Genomic DNA, 22315 nt, shown 5'->3' with positions numbered 1-22315 from the left:
AGATTATAAGGTTTAAGGTGGAACTGAAAAAGGTCTGGCTCTAAAAATTCCACATGTTAGCAAAAGTAGCAAAAAGGAATCAAACTGAATCATCAGCATTTAAAAATATTAACTCTACCTGCTTAGATAATCAGCAGCAGGAAAAAAATGCATTGCCCTAAGACATGTAGGACAACATCTTATGAACTGACTCCTGGTGGGCAGTAAGGGGAAAAAGTCTAACAGGCATAACTAAGGAGAGTTTTAAGCTCAGCAAAGGTGTATCTGACCTCCTCTGGCCCCTTGTTGCAGAACGTCTGACTTTCATGGTTGTGTCAAGGCATCTCCTACATGTATATTATTGAGGTCTTACATCATTATCAAAGTATACCTTTAAAAAATATGCAAGAGGATTTTTAGGGTACTTAAGCTATTCTGCATCATACTGCAATGGTAGATACATGTCATTTTGTATCTGTCCACAAGCACAGAATGTGCAACACCAAGAGTGAACTGTCACGTTAACCATGGTCTTTGGTGATGAGGATGGGTCAGTGGAGATTCATCAGTTGTAACAGCATGCCACCCTGGAGGGGGATGTTGATAATGGATGGAGGTGAGTGGGGAGGGGAGGGTGGACAGGATGTATATGAGAAATCTATGTCCCTTATGCTCAGTTTTGCTTAAAGCTAAAGCTGCTCTAAAAAACGAATCTATTTTTAAAAACGAATGTGCACAGCAGAGACCTTCCCACCTCCGCTGCCCTCTCCTATTCATTTCAGTTCAGCTGTTCAAATTCTTTGGAGTAACAGAGGAAGCACACAAACTCCCCTCCAGGCATGTCCTATATCTAATGTGATCACATCAACTATATGAGACACTTCTAAGACTGGAGGGACCACCACTGATAATTTTGTAGGGCTAACACACACCTGAGACTATTCCCGCAAAACAGGATGTGTGACCACTCTCCTTAATATACCACTCTTGACCAGCACTTCTCACCTATGAAACTAATGTAGCAACAGAACAAAAAGTTGGAAAACCAGGGTGAAAAACATAATTGCACCATCCTAAAACAACCACTCAGTTAATAATTTTGGATTCTCTTCCAGCATTTCCCATATGTCTTTTTTTACAATTACAATCCTAACGTGTACATGATGTTGTATCCTGTATTTTTCTCTTTATGTTAGGTCGTAAATACTTTTTCATGTTGCTAGTTTTGAAGATAATTTTAACATATATCATGGTATTCCAAAGAGATGTACTTAACATTTATTTAGTTATGTCTTGACCTGTAGTTTTCAGCTTCATATAAAGTAAGCCCTTGTGGGGCTCCTGGGTGGCTTTGTCGGTTAAGCGTCCAACTTCGGCTCAGGTCATCATCTCACAGTTTGTGGGTTCGAGCCCCATGTTGGCCTCTGGGCTGACAGCTCAAAGCCTGGAGCCTGCCTCAGATTCTTTGTCTCTCTCTCTCTCTCTCTCTCTCAAAAATAAATAAGCATTTAAAAAAAATTAAAGTAAGCTGTTGCTATTCAGTAGGGCCTGCAGGCTGATGGGCATGGGTATCACCTGAGAGTTGGTTAGAAATGCAGACTGACAAGCCCCACACCAGACCTACTGAATCTGCCTTGTAGGAAGGTCTGCAAGTGATGTACATCAGGGTCTGAGAAGTACTGAGTTAGTTGACTTATAAATAATGCTGCTGTGAACATCTTCGTGCACATATATTTTGCTTGTGGATGGTTTAGTTATAGTCAATTCCCAGAAATGAGATTGAGAGTTCAAAAGACTTACAGAATTTTATGCTTGGCAGAACTGCAAGAAAGTCCTTTTAAGAGCCAGAGGTGTGGGTGTACCAGAATGCTATGCCCTGAAGCCTGGCCCAGTCAGTGCCCTCTGTCAGCTGGTGGATCACAGGTGACCTGTCGAAGCCTCTGGTGTTAAAAGTCCCACTACTTAAAGGACAAGCCTCCTGTTGCCCTCTGGAGGCAGAGCCTGAGAGGAAAGTAACTTTCTGTTCCATCTCCTTGCCCCTTAGACTCCCGGAGCTTCTTGCAGTGCCCATCAGATTGCAAGGCTGACAACTCCTAAATATTTCAGATACAGGCCAGAAACCTCTTAAATTTCATGTCTAGGGAATTCATTCCTGACTCTCTCTGAGTCATGAAGAAAAGGAAATGCTTCTTTTGGGGGCTTTTAGGTTCACCTTCCAAGCCACAGTAATTCTAGCTCTCTTCTGGCATCCATAACCTAAGGATCACTGCTGCTCCCTTGATGGCTCCCGAAGTCTCTTTTCTTCCCCTGGAGCCGCAGACATTTTCTTTCACAGATAATCTGAGCCCTTTAACTCAGTCTGCAACTCCATTTCTTATGCCATCCTCTTTGGGTTCCAACGTGCTCTCCAGACTTTTCTCTGCTCACCACCACTTTTGTATCAAGATGCTTTTCTACTCCAGCATCTTCAGGTTTTTAGTAGGCCTCTGGGTTGCTGTTTTTCTTGGGACAGTGTCACATTCTGGGGCTTATGATATGCTTTCCTGATAGTGATATTGTCCAGATCCTGTTTGTTTTCTAGTGTTCTTAAGCCTGCCCGTCAAAACTGCCACACATCAGGCCTGCTTATCCGTGCCGATGTCTGGGACTGTGTCTGGCAACTTCATCTCTCTCGTTTCACCTTCACTTAAGGATGATCACAAATGGACATCTGGATTTGTCTTAAGATTACTGGGATATCAGTATCCATCCTGGCAGACTTAACTAGATTGCTAACATGCCTTTACTATTTCTTCTGAAGACATTACCTCAATTAAGTCGCTCTCCCTTTTTCAGCAGTGACAAAGCTTAATGTTGTCTCACAGAAATAGAAGCTTGCTGTCCACCAATTATTCTTCTTTGTGAGGTTCAACCTGTTTGTGTAAGAGGGAGAGAGAGTGAGAGGGTGTGTGTGTGTGTGTGTGTGTGTGTGTGTGAGAGAGAGAGAGAGAGAGAGAGAGAGAGAGAGAGAGAGAGTGAGAGAGAGGCTGACTTTACCCATAGTTCATTTTGCTCTGAGATAAGCCATGTAGAATAACTTAGGATGGCTGCCATCAATTCCTTCTTGTATGTACAAACCATTCTCCCCTTGAGCAGTAGAATCTATGCTTCTACTTCTCTGAGGCCGAGCCAATGGGTGAATACTGTGGCAAGCAGAACACAGGAGAAGTGAGGGTACACCTTCTGCCCAGCTCTCTTGGAACGCTCGCTCTAGGGGAATCCAATCTCAATGATAGAAGAAATCTGACTACTCCAAGATTACCATGCTGTGAGGAAGCCCAAGGCAGCCACATGGACAAGCCACATAGAGATGCGACCAATAAGCCCACAGCCATCCCAGCCCACATGTCAGATGTATAAGTGAAAAAAACCTTTAAAAGACTCCGACCTTTGCCTTGATTCAATGGAATGAATTGGGGGGACTCCAAAAGAGAACCACCCAGCTGAGCCCTTAAACACCCAGAACCATGAATGAAAGTATTAAATAGTTGTAAATCACTTGATTTAGGGGGAGGTTTATTACATAACAGTAGATAATCAGAACACCAAACTTCTGTTCTATTGCAAGGAAACCTCTTTGATCCAAGGTAGTAAATGACTCTGTGGGATTATGCCACAGAGTTTGAAGTTCTACTTCAACTTGTCTTTAAAATCTATGGTGTGCTAGGGGTGCCTGGGTGACTCACTCAGTTAAGCATCCGACTTTGGCTCAGGTCATGATTTCTCATGAGTTCCAGCCCCACGCTGGGCTTTCTGCTGTCAATGGAGCCCACTTTGGAGCCTCTGTCCCCCGCCCCCCTTGCTGCCCCATACCTGCTTGTGCATTCTTTCTCTTAAAAATAAATAAGAACACTTGCAAAAAAGTATTTAAAAATCTATGACTTGCTAAACCATAATCTAGATATGACTTGGATGGGTTATTTACCAGAGGTGGGTGATGAAAGACATCAGTTCAGTGCTGATGGACTAGCTTTGTTCTAGGGCTTTATTCATGGAGAGTCAGACATTATTAATATTAACTACAGTATGAAAATAGGTCATAGTTATAGAAAGTTAGAGGAAGAGGATGGAACTAGAGTATATTATGCTAAGCAAGTCAGTCAGACAAAGATAAATATCATATGATTTCACTCATATGTGTAATTTATGAAACAAAACAGATGAACATAGGGGAAGGGAAGGAAAAATAAAATAAGATAAAAATAGAGAGAAAGGCAAACCATAAGAGACTCTTAAATACAGAGAACAAACCAAGGGGTGCTGGAGGGGAGGTTGGTGGGAGCATGAGCAAAATGCGTGGTGGACATTAAGGAGGGCACGTGTTGCAATGACCTCTGGGTGTTATATGGAAGTGATGAATCACTCACTGGATTGTGCTCCTGAAACCAATACTACACTGTATGTTATCTAACTTGAATTTATTTTTTTATTTTTTTAATGTTTATTTTTGAAGAAGAGAGAGAGACAGAGCATGAGTGGGGGTAGAGCAGAGAGAGAGACACACACACATAGTCTGAGCCAGGCTCCAGGCTCTGAGCTGTAGGCACAGAACCCGATGTGGGGCTCGAACTCAGGAGCTATGAAATCATGACCTGAGATGAAGTTGGACGTGTAACCGGCTGAGCCCCCCAGGTGCCCCAAACCAACTCAAATTTAAATAAAGAAATTAAAAAAAAAATAAAAAAAATTAGAGTAAGAGGCCATATATTTGGAAATTGCCTAGTCCAACCAACTACTTTTTTTTTTTAAGATTAGATAAACAGAGGTGCACAGAGCTCCAGTGTCTTGCCCACATCCAGATCTGACTAGTGTCAATGCCAGGATAAGAATTCAGGTTTCCTGGCCCAGGAGCAGCTCCTTTCACTGGATCACCCTGCCTCTCTGATACTGAAGAAACTCTGCAGAAATCAGTATGCCATGTGGTTTTATCTTCCCTTCCATTTATTGTATGCGTCCTATTTGCTATTGATCTGTGCAATGGGGCTAATACCTACCTTATGTGAGTTTTATGAGGGTTAAATGTGATAGCTTGTGGAAATTACCTGGCACTTACTGTGTACTCAATAAATGGTAAGTATCATCTTCAAGAGCCTAGTAAAACAAATTCTTTGGATAACCATCTCAAGGGCCTTTAAATTGAAAGAATTTTCCCCACAAACAATACCCTAGGTATGAGAAATTCATCCCGGGGGAGGACTACAGAAGGCAATTCAGCATCCACCCAAGTTCCAACCCAGACAAGTAGACATTTCAACGACCTGCGAGAAGAGAGAGAGCCGGCTGTGGAGAATTAGCGCGAGCGCATGGAATAGCTCACCATGCTGCAAAGGGAAGCAGAGAGGCTGAGTCAGCTCTGGACACAAGAATAGGAAGACAGCAAGCCTGCACGTCTGGAGTTCTTTCTGTCAACTTTTTATAAAATAGGTACCTCTCGCTGTCGGTCTGCTGAGGAGCCGATCCATCACGCGGTCTGTGAAAGTAGCTTTCCTTAGGCCCGTCTCTCCAGACTTGTGTTGTGGTTACTTGTCTCACTGTGGTCACCCCCACGTCTGCTTCTCTGTCTCCCATGTATCGGATGTGCTGTGTGTGTAAAACTCTTTATGTGGAGTCTGGGAATGGTTTTTAATACATTCAAAGCCATAAGCCAGAACCTCCACCTTTAATACCTGCTTCTGCCATTTCTCCTCAGCGGGGCTGTGAGCACATGTGGAGAGCAGCCACCCGTGACCGATCGGGGCCTCGCGCACAGAGACACAGATGGGGAGGAAAGGGGCTATTGTACCAAACACCTGTCCAGCAATCTGGACTCGAAAAATAGAAAAGTGTTCTAGCAGCCGAAAGGAACAGTGGACACACCCGGGTTGTGGACGCGGCACAGCAGGTAGGCGCAGGTTAATTATCATGGTGATTTCAGGCGCTGAGCGGAAAAGTCATTCTCACTAGTCCTTTGCTCACTCCAGGGTAGGTTGAAGTTGTTTCAAAGCGGTTGGCAGATGCCTTTGGAGTTAGACCGACAGGTTCAAATTCCAGGGCTGCTGCTGGTTGGCTTTATGATTTGTGGTAAACTATTTAAGTTCTTTGAGCTATAATTTCCTCACCCAAAAAATGGGGATGATAATGACGCCTGCTTTACGGGCAGGTTGTAATGAAGATCACATGGCGATAGTGTAGGCAAAGTGCCTCTCACAGCCCCGGAGTATTACAGATGCTCCATAAATTATAGCCATTGATAATGACTTTCAAAGTCAAGCGGAGGGGATTCTATAGAGTGAATAAAATTAGCTTACTCATTCGAACTAAATCTTCAACCCAACACATAAAATGTCGCTTAACCTCCCTGCACCTATTATACGAGGATCATTTTGTCCAACCCCTTCACAGATTTGGTGGATTTTAACTCTAGGTCTAGCTGGACTCCCTTTTCTCTGTAACATCAAGTGGCTAGCTCCAGAAGATGTGAGGGACTGCAAAATTTTAATCTGAGGTCAGGATTGGTCTGAATTTGCTTTTTAAGACAAATGTAGAGATTCACAAATTTTGATGTGAAATTGAGCTCCTCCTCAAAAGTACACATTATAAACATCTGCTACTGTTACTTGTACTTGAAAGATGTTAATGTTCTGCATAAACAGTGAAAAAGAAACTTCTAATCCTAAGTGTTTTATTCAGTTACATAATAAGCATAACAGTGAGTTGTGTTTATAGACTCAACTAGTAAGAAGAAAAAGAGAAACGACCATTTATTAAGCACCTGCTATGTTCCAGGCATGTCACAATCTTCCCCGAGGATTGTTGTGTTACCATTTTATAGAGGAGAAATCTGAGGCTCCAGGTGGTTAAAGTCTTTGGTGAAGACCCTGCTGGTGATTGGTGGAGCTGGTGTTTGGATGTGGATCTGTCTGACTCCAAAGCCCTTGGTCTGCCCAGTCCATTTTACTGCCTCCAGGCTCAGCTCCATTTGCTTGACTTCAATGAGGACCCAACACATACAGAGTCTCACAGTTTTCTTGATCTATTGAGATGCTGTGAACGTCCTCTCATCTTTTGGAGTGGTCCTACTGTTTTATTCTGGGTGTAGATGATAGGAACTCTCTATGCACATGTCAGTTATTTCCAGATGCTGAGTGTGAAACTTTTAATCAAGTATTTCAGGGGAAGGCCACATCTGGAAACTGTTATCCAGATGTTATAAACCGCTTTGGCCAGTGGTTGCCAGACTGCTGTCCAGGTGATGAGTATAGGAACCCCCCCACCCCCATATGCAGAAGATGTTCTGGAGGGATGGGAAATTTGCAAGTACTGTGCTGCATTCTTCCCTGGAAGGGACATCAGGGACCTGCAGTCACTCACCTCCCAAAGCAAATGTTTCCTGATGGTTCAGAGGAATCCCCGAGCTGAAGAATAAGTGGCCCCATTTTCCTCATGTTCCCTAGTGCTGTACCCTGAAAGGGGTGCTGAGGGATGGTCTCTGCAGCTGCAACCGTGTAGACAGGCACATACCCTCCACAGCTCGAGTTGGAACTTGGCTTATAGGCTGGGTTTTTTTTCCCTCAAGCCTCTATAGAGAAAGCTCTGAATCCCAGAGCTGCCCCAGAGGAAACAAAACAAAACAAAACTGTGGAATCAAGACAGTTACATGCTACTGGGAGAGAGAAGAATGGAGTGTGTACTGTGCCATGATGTCCAGATTAAGAACAAGAATCACCCTCCACAAGTGGCTTGGCTCCATATGATTCACACAGCTCTGTTTTAAGACAAAAATGACACAGGTAACTGAGTGCTATTCAAACTTGATGATTTGTTCCGTATCACACAACCTTTTGGTTTTGATCCCAGGGTTCATTGCTGCTATTCATTGCCAACTGAAGTCAGCCTACTAAAAGGAAGCAACAAGGCATCAGGCAAAAGTGGTAAAAGGCGTAAATGTGGAAGTTAAACTATCTGCATTCAGATCTAATGCTTTCTATCTATGTGACTTGGGATGAGCTATCCTTAATCTCTCTGAGCTTCAGTTTTCTCCCCTCAGAAATGGCAATACAATGGTTATACCAAACTTCATAGGGTTGTTGTGAGGATCTGAGTAGATGATGCATGTAAAGCACTTAGCACAATTTAAGTACTCAGTGAACATCATTGTGGTGGTGGCTCTTGATGACCATTTTATTTTATTTTATTTTATTTTAAATATTAATGTTTTTATTTATTTTTGAGAGAGACAGAGCCTGAGCTGGGGCTGGGCAGAGACAGAGAGAGGGAGACACAGAATCAAAAGCAGTCTCCAGGTTCTGAGCTGTCAGCACAGAGCCTGATGCGGGGCTTGAACTCGAAAACAGTGAGATCATGACCTGAGCCAAAGTAGGACCCTCGACCAACTGTGCCACCCAGGTGCCCCAATGATCATTTTTTTTTTAAAGAAAATGTGATGTCTTTTGCTAGCTAGGAGGTGAATGGCAGGTGTTGGGGTCACTTGCATTGAAATTCAAACAACTGGCTAGTGATTTTGTCCCCAGAAGAGGAAGGCTGACTGGGAGGGGCTGAGATCTAGCTCATGCTATTCACATTCACACTAATGGACTCAACTTGTAATCTGGCCCATCCAGCCTGATTCAAAACCAGCCTCTCCACAGGAATTTCACACATGCAAATGAGGATTTTGATGGTCCTTGTAAAATAACCTCTAGTTTAGTCTGCACAGCCCTGCCATTTGAGAACCAAAGTCCTCAAGATGGGCCAGATTGACTACACAATTGCTCTAGTCTGATCCCAGCTCAGGAACCACAGAGGCAACAGTTTTCAGCCTTCCAGTCTGGGAGGATGCTCTCAGCATTACTGAGAGCCCTGTGGTTATTTCTGAATAGAAAGAGCTAGACAACACTGAGGCCTAGGAAGCAAAAGTGAACCCCCATTAGCTCCTATTGTTTAATAATATGGTCAAGCAAAAAATGTCAGTTTGAGCTTTAAGAATGAGAATCCTGGGCCTATAAAGTCAGTAGGACCTTTTCAAGTTGTACCCAATTACAAATTTTTCTCGATACATTCGACATTTTGGATCTCCTTTTATATGCCTGTAATTATTCACTTACCTCTTAAAAAGTTTTATTTTTATTTATTTATGTTTTAAGGCAAGTGAAACAGTTGAACTCTTGGAAATAGTTAAGCACAGTTTTGCTTTATCTGATACATCTGGATTATTTTAGTTTTGGGCAAAGATCCATTAGCATCAAACAAAATAAAACTATGCTGTCTTCAAACTGTATTTTTGACTAAAATTTCCACCTTAAAGCAGATGATGTTTATATACCTTGATACAGAGCAAACTCATTCCAACTCTGACTTCTTGCATGGTCCCTTTGAATTTACTTTTTTCTCCCTCGACCTCAGATGTGGGCCTGTCCCAAGGGTCTATCCTTGGTTCTTTCCCCCAGTCTCACTATGCTTCTGACAGAGTAATCAGTCATTTCTTTCGCTTTGCCTGTCGCCTCTCTTCTGGTACCATCCAAACAGTGACTCTAACAAAAAAAGGAGAGCCTGTGTGGCTCGGTCAATTAAGCGTCTGACTCTTGATTTCAACTCAGGTCATGATCTCATGGTTCATGCTGACACTGTGGAGCCTGCTTGGGATTATCTCTCGCTCGCTCACTGCCCCTCCTCCTCTCTCTCTCTCTCTCTCTCTTGCTCTCGCTCTCGCTCTCTCCTTCTCTCATATAAACTTAAACGAGATTTTTTTTTTAAAGAAAAGAAAGAAATAAAAAGAAGAGAATGATCCCTGCTTCAGATGCATTGAGCTGGGGGAGCCCACAGAACATTAAAATAGAAAAGCCCAGCAGATACAGGCAGAAGCACTTTAAAGCCAAAGCTTTATTCAACTTTCTCCTGCCTATAATCATGCCTTGAAAAAGCTCCTGTTTTAATAAATCATGGCCCATATCTGTTTGCCAGAGTAGCTGACGAAGCAGATTTGTTTTTTAACTCTCTCTCTTTTTTTTTTTTTTTAGCCTGTGGGGTCTCCCATTTCATGCTTCTGTTTATCCAAGTTTTATTTACAATATCCCAGTAAATCTCTATGCCGTAGTATCATGTGGACATGAAGATGGTTTCAGGAGTTACCCATGAGTGCTGTAATGTTAGGAACCATATGGCAATGCGTTACTGTTGAGGATGCAGGCATCTCACTGTGTGAGACTAAGTCAGGTTTCTTGCTCTTGACTTAAGGAGAGTGCTTCAGACAGAAGACCAGATGGAGGCCCTGTCCAAACCACCACTGGGCTAGGAACAGGGAAAAATGCCCATGCTACTCCTTCCTCGCTTGGATGAGGACAGGTGGGATGCAAATTACTTCTATAATAAAAGCATAAGTAGAAACTCTTGTTCAAATGTCCCTAAGTCTTACTAGCCTGTGGATATGAATCAAGTCACCGCAGTGTAGTTCCTTAGCCCCCTTCCTAAAGCCCCCCACACCACTGTGAGAGCCCTCAGGACCATCCTGCATGGGTACATATTTTGATATCATTCCATCTGAACATATATGTGGTACATATTATTTTGTCATCTCTTTTTTTATTTAGTGTACTGTAAACGTTCACTCTAATGGGTTAGATATTTTTCTATAACCTGATGTTTTTATGATTATGTAGTATTTCATCATATAGCTTATTTGTTTTAACCAGTCTTTTACTGTTTTACATTTACTACCAATAATAAGTAATTCTGTGGTGAATACCTTTGCACACATTTCTAATTATTGTCTTGAAATAATTCCTGGCCATGGAATTGCTTGGTCAAGTGCTTATCAGAAAGGGTTAATGCTACTATTATTAATAAATAATGATTTCTCAAATACTACTAAACATTGGTCCAAAAGGAGGCAATTCCACTGGAGAGAGCTCTTGAAAACAAAAATGCAACACTTACAACCTTTCAATAATGTATTTTAGGGGCTCCTGATAGGCTCAGTGGGTTGTGACCAATTCTTGATTCCGTCTCAGGTCATGATCTCATGATTCATGAGATCAAGCTCTGCGTTGGGCTCTGCTTGGGATTCTCACTCTCTCCCCCTTTTCTTGCCCCTTTCTTTCTTTTTTATGCATACACATGTGTTCTCTCTCTGTCTCTCTGTCTCAACATAAATAAACTTGGAAAAAAATGCATTTTAAGAGACAAAAACCATTCCAAATTTATCAGTACAAAGGAACAATTTTGAATTTTTGAATACCCTTTATAAGCTGACATTTGTTTCCTTAAATTTAAATTATATACAATATCTTTATATAGGAGTGGTAGTTTCTATTTAAAAGACAATAATGGCGGGTGCCTGAGTGGCTCAGTTAGTTGAGGATCCGACTTTGTATCAGGTCGTGATCTCACAGTTCATGAGTTTGAGCCCCACTATGTGCTGAAAGCTTGGAGCCTGGAGCCTGCTTAGAATTCTGTGTTTCCCTCTCTCGGCTCCTCCCCTGCTCATGCTCTCTGACTCTCTCACTCTTAAAAATAAATAAGCATTAAAATTTTTTTTAATTATAAATAAACAAAAGACAATAACTTATAAATTTTTTTTAGTAATATGTATAATCACCAAGTCATGGAAGTCTGCATGGATATTTTATACTTTACGTGAAAACTCAGCCTCCCAGGGTTTGTTAATTTTCTATTACAGAGATCTTTTTTAAAGGTCGAGTGATCTGTAAGGGATTAAGTGGATGATATGATTTGTATCCTTAACTAGATTTTAAGAGAAAGGTGTTGTCACCAATATATGTTGACCAAATGTCCTGTTAAAGACACCACCACGAGCAGAGCTTGGATGCAAGTGAAGCCCTGACGCCCCTGGCAGGCCCAGCGTTCTGTACTGTAATAACTCCTGGAGCAGGATGAAGTAGTTTATGTTCCAGACTTTGCCTCCTGGTATCTAGATTTTTATAGGTGTTTTGACTGAGGTGTAGAGGAGGCATTTTTTGGTCACTGATTTCTATTCCAGATTGTGGGATGTGAATAATTTGGTAAATTAACATCAATGGGTTAGACTGTTCTTTGTTACCAAAGGCCCCAGGCTGCCTGTTCCACTGGATGGTCACATTAATTTGTAACCACATGAGGATGGCTGCTGGGCACACACACCCAAGTTAAATTTCCTTTTGCAGGTTTCCCCCCTATTTTGGATATTCAGGTAGCCACTGAAGTCTGAGGCAGCTCTCTCTTGTGCATTCATAATTCTGACTAAGCCTAGGGTTTCCAAAACTAATATCAGAGAGGAAAGATCCAAACCTTAGTGCTTTTGTGGCTTTTTCCCTACCCTGGGGCCAGCTTTCGGCCATGTTTCCAATGATCAGTCTGTACCCCTAGTTATACACTAAATGCATAAACTGTGTGTGCTGCAAATGATGTTTTTCTAGCCTGTCCGTATAGCCTATTAAACCAGAGTTGGCAGTTTTCCATCTCTTAGGAGAAGCATTTGGCATAAATAATATTGTCATTTGGGAAGGCTAGACATGGTTTGAAGAAGTGACCTTGTGTAAATATTGTCTGAGGTATGACTGAGGCTAAATTATAATACAGGGAGCTAGTATAGTCTGGGTTCTGGGCCCTCTGGTAATGAAGTTGCTTCTTGTAGCAATGGAACTATTGGAATTGAAAATGTAATCAAATATATCAGATGCTGTTAAAAACACAGGAACCAGCCTATTTATAAACCCCCAGGGTCCAAAGGATGGCAATAAGGTACTGGAATTTCTTTGTCATTCAAATGGATTTGTCTTTGTAAGAGGCAAAATGTCCTAGAAAGTGCCTTTGTCTTCACCGAAGAACTTCCCCCAGTGTTGAGACTGCTGAACATGCCAGGCCTTTGCTGAGCCTCTGCCCACATGTGGGATGAGCAGTGGACACAGACCACAGTGTCCCTGGCTGTTTGTGGGTGACTTGGTCAGTAGCACAAACACAACCCCCAATAGCCAGTTACTTTCCATTCCATTACCATAATTCATGTTTAGAATTTTATTTCCAGGGACGCCTGGGTGGCTCAGTCAGTTTAGCATCCAATTTTGGCTCAGGTCATGATCTCACATTTCATGGGATCAAGCCCTGAGTAGGACTCTGCATTGACAGCTTGGAGCCTGCTGGGGATTTTCTCTCTCCCTCCATCTCTCTCTCTCCCTCCCCTGCTCTCTGTCTCTGTTAAAAATAAATAAATAAACATTAAGAAAATAATTTTATTTCCTCTTTCCTGGCCTATGTTACTCAAATGGCCTGTTAATTATACAGAATTCCTGCCCTATACTTTATCTTTCTTTTATCAATTTATTTGCCAGATCTGTCTTTCAAAAGCATTTTATTTTCATCAATCCATTGATTTACTCATTTGTTCATTTCACAAATATTTATTGAATGTGGACCATTTGTCAACAACTTAGCTTTCTGCTATAAGATTTACAGTCTAATGGAGCAGACAGATGTTTGACAAATAATCCCAGTACTGAACAATTATAAAATAGTGTGAGCATTCTACAGGAATGAAGCAAGATTCTTTGGTAATATAAAACAAAGATACTTTCTCTGGATGGAAGAGCTGGGAAGAGCTGATAATTAAGTTGCAGTGTGAGCAGTACAGGTAGAGATTTTAGCAAGGTGAAGGAGCAAGCTGGAAAGTGGGCCAGGAGGGCCTGGGTGGAAGGAGGGGCAGGCCATGGCAGGGGAAAGCATAGTGCCACCTGAGGAATGGAGAGAAGGCGGCTGTGGCTGGTCTGTGGAGAATGAGGGCCACACCAGGAAGGCTATGTAAGTCATGTTAAGGATTGTGGTCTATGCCTATTAGTTGTGGGAAGTCATTGAAGAGCATGTGAGTAGGCTGTGATTGGATCAGGTTTGCATTCAGAAAACGCCACTTGTGCCACAGTGGGGGGAATTGATTGGGAGTGGCCAAAGAGACCAGAAAAGAGAGGTAGCAGTGAACCCAGGTATTAGCAGTGAAGATGAGAATTAGGGTTGAACATTGTTTATGTGGGGGAAAAAAGACAGTATTTGTTGATAGATTGGACATGAGGGAGAGGACATCACTGAGGATGACTGTGAGGGTCCCGTGTGTGTAGCTGGATTGGTCTGGCTGCCATTTACTGAGGGGGGTGCTGGAAAGAGGACTGGAATCATGAGCAAAGACCTGGAATTAGGAGCAAACATGATGATTTTCAAGGAATCGCAAAGAGGAGAGCCCTAGGAGATGAAAACACAGATGTAATTGGGGACACTGGCAGACGGGACCAGGGAGATCTTAGAGTCCACTGGAAATGGATGTTAGCTTTTAACAGAGTGAGACAGGAAGTTACTGGTTGGCTGCTTTTTGTTTTTTGTTTTGTTTTGTTTTGTTTGTTTGTTTGTCTGTTTGTGTGAGAGAGTGTGTGAGGAAGCTGGAAAGGGGCGAAGGGAGAGAGAGAAAATCTCAGGCAGCCTCCCACCAAGCCCAAAGCCTGATGTGGTGCCCCACCTCACGACTGTGAGATCATGACCTGAGCTTAAATCAAGAGTTGGACACTTAACCGAATGAGCTACCCAGGCACCCCTATGGGAGGGTTTTGATCAGAGAAATTACATGATCTGACTTAGACTTTTGAAAGATTACTGTGGCTGCTCTATGGAGAAAAGACTCCAGGGAGATAAGGCCAACGTCAAGGACATCAGCTGGGTAATAAGTACAATAATCCAAGTGGAAGATGGCAGTGGTGGTGACATACTTACATCAGGGTGGCACCTGAGAAGGTGGTAAGAAGTGGTTACAACCTGGATAGATTTTTAATACAGCACAAGCAGCATTTTCTGATGCATTGATGTCGTGAGAAAGAGAAGAGTGAATGATGACACCAAGATTTTTGACCTGAGCTGCTGGAAGTATGGCTTGCCATTCACAAAGATCTAGAAGATGGCTGGAAATTGAGGAGTTCAGTTTTCAATATTATGTTTGAGATGCTTATTAGCTATCCAAGTGGAAAGATTAAGTAGGCTGATGGACATATGGCCTAAAGTTCAAAGGAGAGATACAGCCTAAAAATACAAATTTGGTTATATTTGACATATAGATAAACAATACTCAAACTCATGAGAAAGGATAAGTTTACTAGAGGAAAAAGGATAATTAGAGAAGAAATGAAAATGTTTAGAAACAAAGCATAAAGAAGAAAATTATATTCCTGATCAACGTTGATATCACCAGGAATAATACATACCAACTTCATGTACCCCTTGATATGATGCACTCAGAAGAATATAACATCACTTCTGTAGTATTTTTACCCCAAAATGAATGATCTCATTCTAACCATGAGAAAATAGCAGATATCCAAATTGGGAGAGGTTCTACAAAATAACTGACCAACACTTTTCAAAAGGTCAAGGTCATGGAAGACAATGAATGACTAAGAAACTCACAGATTAAAGAAACTAAAAAGCATGACAAATAAATACAATGTGAGATCCCAGATTGGATCCTCGTATGGGAAAAAGGATATTAGTGGGAAAACTGTTGATATTCAAATAAAGATTATAGTTCCCTTAACAGTATTGGACCAATCGTATTTTCCTGGTTTGGATCAGTGCACTATGGTCATCTAAAATGTAAACATTAAGGAAAACTGGTTTAAAGAAATGGGTGAACTTTCTGTTTTATTTTTTGCAACTTGTCTATAAGTCTAAAATTATTCCAAAAGAGAAAGATTTTAAAAATTAGGTTTATGGCTTTTAAACATGTACCCCCCAAGAATGTGGCTGCCTTCATTTCTCGTCTTCCTAGCTTGGCAGAGAGATGCTGGAGACGTAGGCAAGACCACCCAAAGGGGTCTTTAGACTGTGTTAAAGACTTTGGACTTTTCTCTAAGAGCCAGTGAAGGATTAGGCAGGGAATGTGGAGGAAGATGGAAAACTAGACATGTTTGTTTTAGGCAAAAAGAGACAAGACAACAGAATAAATACTGGGTTAGGCCCAGATTCAGGCAAACACCCAGTTACTCTCAATTATTCATCCTGTTCTCCAAACAGAATTGACCATGAGTTAGTTCATGACTCACAGGGGTGTTAGCACATTGTAACGTCTGGCTGGGAAGATTGCTCGAATCCCAAAGGATTATCCTTGTGGAGCCTTGCAAGTGTCCTGTTTTCTCCCGACACTCCTACAGTGCGGGCAAAACTGTAGAGGGGATTTTAAGCTTGTAAGTCAGAAAAGTAAGTTGTGTGTGCTATATATAGCTGACCTTCCCTATCCGGGATGTTTCCAGAACAAAACTGGATTGAGATACCAACCTACAGTGAATGAGGAAGTGATCATTAGGAATGGGGTGAGAGACTTTTTGCACCCCCTTGTCGGCCAACTCTGTTAGGGAAGAGGGTCACGGTAAGGTGGGATGGGGCAGGGAGTATTAGAGAGTCCATAACATCAAAGTTCCCAAGAGTATTGTGGACCAGTTGAAGACAGTGACTGAGAAATGCTAATTAGAAAATTGCATATTAAGTATTAGCCTTGGGGAAATTACAGAAGTGGTCATACAGAGGACAGGAAGTTTCCCTGAAGCTGGGGAGACTATGCCTCTGCTCAAAGCAAGGGTTAACTATTGAGAAACAAGTGCTCTTTAATCTGCCTACTGTCCTATAGGGAATAGACTAGACATCAGGAGAGTTCCTGGAGTCGAGGGTAAGATCACCTTCGCACCCTCACTATTACCAACCTACTTCATCGCCTGGCTTGGCAGGAAACTGCATGTCAGCACCAACGGCGAGATCTCCTCTTAGAAACTCTGAAATCATGAAATCCAGTACCTAAGGCTCAGATCCTACAGAATGCTATATTAATGATAGCTGTCAATTTCTGAATACTTACTCCATGCTAAGCTCTTTACATAATTGCTTCTAATCCTTCCAGCTACTTTCAAAGTAGTCGTTACCATCCCCATATGATAGAAGATCTTACTAGTGAGGAAATAGAGGCTTTGCTTGTCTGAGGTTATACAGCCAATGAGTAACTGAGCCAGGATTTGAACCCAGGCCTGGCTTCCTGCAGAGTCCCAGAGCTCTCTACTAAAATTAATGCCTTCCTAATATTGAATGAACCCATGGAGCTAGGAGTAAGTAATCCCCTGTGGAAACATTAACAACTCTGGGAAATATGGCAACTGGCACTGACCCAATTTTATAGACATATGCCAAAGAGCAGGACTTCAGGAAGTTTCACTAGGGATGTGGAATCAGTAGCCCATGGCTCATCAGGCCAGATTTGGGGGAGGCCGCCTGATGGTGAGGCTGCAGGCAGTTTACAGTAAGATCTGTGAAGAGTGAGGGCAAAGGCATGGAGAGTCACGACCAGCACACCTGGGCTCCTGATGTTGGAAACTCACTAAGATGTTCTGTCAGTGTTGGCCTGAAGCTCCATTTCTGGCTTAAATTTGGGTGGCTTACCAAGCCTCAAAGGCATAAAGAACAAATCATGTTGAGAGTTTGACAGTGAGTGAGGTCCAGGGTTCGAGCTGGCTCTTTGCCACAGGCTTGACATGTGAAGAGGGGCAGAGAAGCTTCTTCCTCACCATCAAAGTCTGTCATCTCCCCTGGGTGTCCCACACACAAAAAGGTAGCTAGGTGTCAACCCCACGTTCTGGAAAGAACTTCTTTGATGCAGAATTATGGAGGAGTCCAGACCCACAAAAGACATTATATATAACAAGCTATATGTTGACAAAACAGATTTGCTATTAACTATTTGCATTAAGTTCAAGCAATAGGGCAAGAGCATTTTGGTGGTTGGGGACATTTTAAGAAGTCAGTGTTTTCTGGAAAAGGTAAAAGAGAAAAAAGAAAAGAAAAGAGAAGAAAAGAAAAGAAAAGAAAAGAAAAGAAAAGTCACCTTCTCATTGTGGGTATTGAGGAGATAGAGTAAAGCATGAACTCGGCAGCACCATTTAAATGATCCAACCCCTGCCGTTTCCTTATTCTGTCTCCCGCTGTTGCTTTTCTTAGCATTTGTTCCAGTTATATTATTCTCTTGCTGGTCTGCTTTTACATGTTTCTCTCGCTCCCTGGCATAGCCCCAACCTGATTCCTCTCCCTGCTCCGCATCCCCTCAGTCGCTCCTACTTGTCTATCATAACTCAGCTCAGTGCACCCCCCCGCAACCCTCGCCAGGGATATCTTCACTGCTTACCTAACCTCCTTTCAGCTGTGAACTAGACTTCTCTACATGGATGTCCTACTGGCTCCTCCTAGTGAATTGACCTGTACTTCCACATGGGTTCCTTATTTCGATGCCTCCATTGGCCATCTTTGATTCTTCTCTCCCGACCTCCTTTCTTCAATCACCCAGTAAGTCCTGTCCATTCAGATAACAATAAGTTGAACCCTTAATATACTTTAGGTATTGTCAAAAGTACTATACATGTGTGAACTCACTTAAGCCTCAAAAAACAGCACTTAAAGTGGATCCTATCATATTCTTCCTTTATAGATGAGGAAATTGAGGCAAAAGACCATAAGTAGTTTGCCTAAAATCACACAGCTAAAAAGTGACGGAACCAGGATTGGAACTCCAATGCCTTAACTCCTAAATATGTCTCAGTTCCTACAGGCCACCATAATTTCATTTCCCCCTGCAATCTATCCTCATAATGCAGTTAGAGTAATTTTTTCAGAGTGAAATTTCCTTAAAACCTTCCACCTTCTTATTTCCCTCCAGACAGACCCCAACCCCATATGTCTAAAGGCAACAGAAAAGACACTTCTCCCACATGCCCCTGCCTACCTTTCAGCCTTATTTCATGCCACACCTCAACCCCTGGGTCCAGGACTTCCTGTCTTAGAGCACTACAGCCTTCTCTTCTCTCTGCCTGGCCACACTTCCTTCACCCTCAGATCTCAACTTGGATGTCACTTCTTCAGCAAGCTCTCCCTGGCCCTTGACTCCCTGGTCCTGCCATGACATCCAGTGCTTACCTTTTTGCAACAGCCATCCTACACTTACAGAGTCTGTTCCACTCCTGTGTCTCCTACATTAGCTGCAAGCTCTCTGAATGCAGATATTGGGTCTTATTTTCAGTGAATCCCCCAGGAATAGCCAAGTAGTCAACAAATATTTGTTAAATGAAAGAATCAAGGGTATCAAATTTCTGACCTGGCGGATTGTACAATGGTCCCTATCTCTACATCTTCCCAATTGTATTAGATTTGTGAGTGAAGACGGTATTAAAGAGCAGATTACATTGAAGAGGGGGCCACATAGAGAAACAGCCACTCTTCCCTTGATACAACATCACCTTCCACTTCCCAGGGGGATACAGAAGCCTTCTTTGGGACTTTTTGCTTGAGAGCCTGGCTTCAAATCATTTGCCCTGTCTGTATCCACTAACCAGAGGGCTGTGTGAGAGTTAAGGCTGCCTGCAGGTGTCATCACTACTCATTTACTGGCTTTTGGACTTGAACATAGCTCTACAAAGCCTCATTTTATTCATTGAAAAAGACCACGAGGGCTTCAGTTTGGGGAAGTATAATAAATTATATGCCCTGACTAACCCTTCTTTTTGTCTTTGAAAGACAAAAGGAAAGCATCCTAAAAGTAAAGAATCTGGGAATCCCAGGGTGCCTGGCTGGCTCAGTAGGATAAGCTTCCATCTCAATCTCAGCTCAGGCTACAATGCCACAATTCAGGAAATCGTGTCAGGCTCTGTGCTGAGAGTGCAGAATCCCTGCTTGGGAGTCTTTCTCACTCCCAGGGAGTCTCTCTCTGTCCCTCTCTCTTCGCGTGCACTCTGTCTCTCTCAAAATAGAAAAATAAACTAAAACCAAAAAAACCCCATGAATCCCAAAAATGAGTTAAGAGCTGGAACTCAGAGGTAACTGAAGAACTAGGTGATTTTCACTCTGAGGTTTTTGCCTCAGACAGGAAACTTGAACTTCTATTTTGATGGATGTGCAAGACTTGAGATATAGGAGATAAATCCTTGAGCTTGCCCAAAGTGGAGACTGAATAAGACATAAGGCGGGGATCCCAAAGGCATGAACCAGAAAACAACTCTGCTACACAGAAGGGGAGATCAAGGAGACTGCTGATATTGACCTAGCCACTGGGCGAAGGCACAGAACAGCTCCTACCCCAAGATTATATAACCATAACTGAGCCCTCACAAGGAGTTTTCACTCTGAATTCACGTTGTGTGAAGAAGCGACTTAAAGTAGTATCAGAATAGTGCCCCAATAGACTGGCAGAAGTAACCTGAATCTTCTTGAAAGGAACTCAACTTCAACTCAAGCCTTTAACATTTTTTTTCCACATAAAGTTACAAGGAAAATGAACGACTTGTGATAAAAAGAAAAAAAAAAACCACTCAAAAAAACATCCTAGAAGAACAGTACACTATGAGTGAAAACAAGAATAAAAGAGATAGCAGAAGCAAAACTGCAATTATGAAAATATTTAATAGATAAAAAGAAAACATTATGAACAACTTTATACCAATGAATTAAAAAACTTAGATGGAATGGATTGGATTCTAGTAAAATATAACTCAGAAACACTGACCTGAAAAGTAGGAAATCTGAATAGTCCTACATTAGTGTTTTTTCTTAATAGCCCTACCTTAGTTTCAAAAAAACATAATTAGTAATTTAAAAGGTTTTCCACACATAACACACAAAACAATAAACCAAAACAAAAAGCCACATGATTTAAAACAAACAGAAACAAATAACTAGAGGTAAAAAAAAAAAAATGTATTCAACCTGGAAAACAGTATCCACAAAATTTCTACAGAAAGTATTTAATTTAAAAGGAAGTACTGAAAATGTTCTTTATTTTATTTCATCTCATTTCATTTCATTTCATTTCTTTTTAAATATACAATCTACTCCCCATCATGGAGCTCTAACTCATGACCCCAGGATCAAGGAGTCTGACTGAGCCAGCCAGGTGCCCTAAGCATTGAAAATGTTCCACTTAAGATGCAAAAAAAGAAAAAGAGGTCCATTACACATCCAGTATTTTACTGGAGACCCTCATCAATGCACTGACTAGAAAATTAGAAAAGATAAAATATGGGGAAAAAATAACATCATTTGCATAGCTAGTGCTTGAAAATTTAAGTGGAAAGAAAAGCCAAAAGGATCTACAGATTGAGGATGAATAAATGAGTTTACAGAAAGATTGGAGGCAAGAGCAATAAATGAACAGGCAGTCACATTCATCATCAGTGCTCAATTTTAAAAAAAGTACTTTAAATAAAATAGTCATTTATGGAAACACCAAAATATAAGTAGGAACAAATCTAAGACGAAAATGTGAAATTGTTTTGTGAAGAAAATTATAGCACTGTATTGAAAGGTTGAAGAAGATCTAATAAATGCAGCCAGATAGCATATTTTTCAACAGGAATATTTAAGTATTGTTAAATATAGAGATTCAATAGAATTCCAGAGATTTTCCTGAAGCTAGACAAATCAATTCTAGAATTTTTATGAAAAAGTAGAAGGCCTAGAATAGCCAGTACTCTTGGAAAGATGAAAAGAAGCTGGAGAATTTGTTCTACAGATATCAAGACCTAATTCAGCTATAGAAAGGAAGTCAATGTGATATTGGCTCAAGAAGAGACAAACAGATCAGTGGAACAAAATACAGGGCTGGAAACAAACATGGACATATGGAAATGTGAATTAAGACAAAGTAGCCATTGTAGATAGCATGGAAAGAAATAAATGGTGTGGGGACAATTGGTTATTCATATGGAAAAACCTGAAATTAAATACCAACTTATACCATATACAAATAGAAAGTTCCAGTATAATAAAGACTTACATATATGAAAGGCAAAGGTGTAAACTTTTTAGAAGACAAATTAGAAAAAATGTCTTTATGATACTCTAGAGTAAAGAAGGATTCCTTTTAGCAAAATACAAAAACATAGACCATTAAATAAATATTGAAAAATTCAAATCCCTTAAAGGTCTGTTGTCAAAAAACATCATATAGAGAGTAAAAAGAAAAGTCATATGAATGAAGATATTTCAACACAAAGTCAATAATCAAAAAGACTAGTACCCAGAGTATTTTTAAAATTCATATAAATCAATAAGAAAAAGATAATACAATCAAGTCAGAAAATGGGCAAAAATAAGTACTTTATGAGAGAAGAGTTCGACCTTACTAGTGCTCATCCTTTTTATTAATCTAGAAAATACATATTAGAATTATAATTTCCGAGGCACCTAAGTGGCCCAGCTGGTTAGGCATCTAACTCTTGATCTTACCTCAGGTCTTGATCTCAAGTCCTGTGATCTCAAGTCACAGGTTCAA

The 22315-nt window shown here is 41.3% G+C and overlaps 1 long non-coding RNA gene across 1 annotated transcript; it reads left to right on the top strand.

Moving 5' to 3' along the window:
* Nucleotides 1-5364: 5364 nt before the first annotated feature.
* On the top strand, nucleotides 5365-10311 carry LOC115294439. Its single transcript, XR_003909892.1, has 4 exons — nucleotides 5365-5442; nucleotides 5708-5899; nucleotides 7574-7787; nucleotides 10231-10311. It is a non-coding gene; the product is annotated as an uncharacterized LOC115294439 (long non-coding RNA).
* The last annotated feature ends 12004 nt before the right edge of the window (nucleotides 10312-22315 follow it).

This window comes from Suricata suricatta, chromosome 6 (genome assembly GCF_006229205.1).
Source record: "Suricata suricatta isolate VVHF042 chromosome 6, meerkat_22Aug2017_6uvM2_HiC, whole genome shotgun sequence".
NCBI classification, from domain to species: domain Eukaryota; kingdom Metazoa; phylum Chordata; class Mammalia; order Carnivora; family Herpestidae; genus Suricata; species Suricata suricatta.
This window is presented reverse-complemented; position numbering and strand designations above follow the sequence as displayed.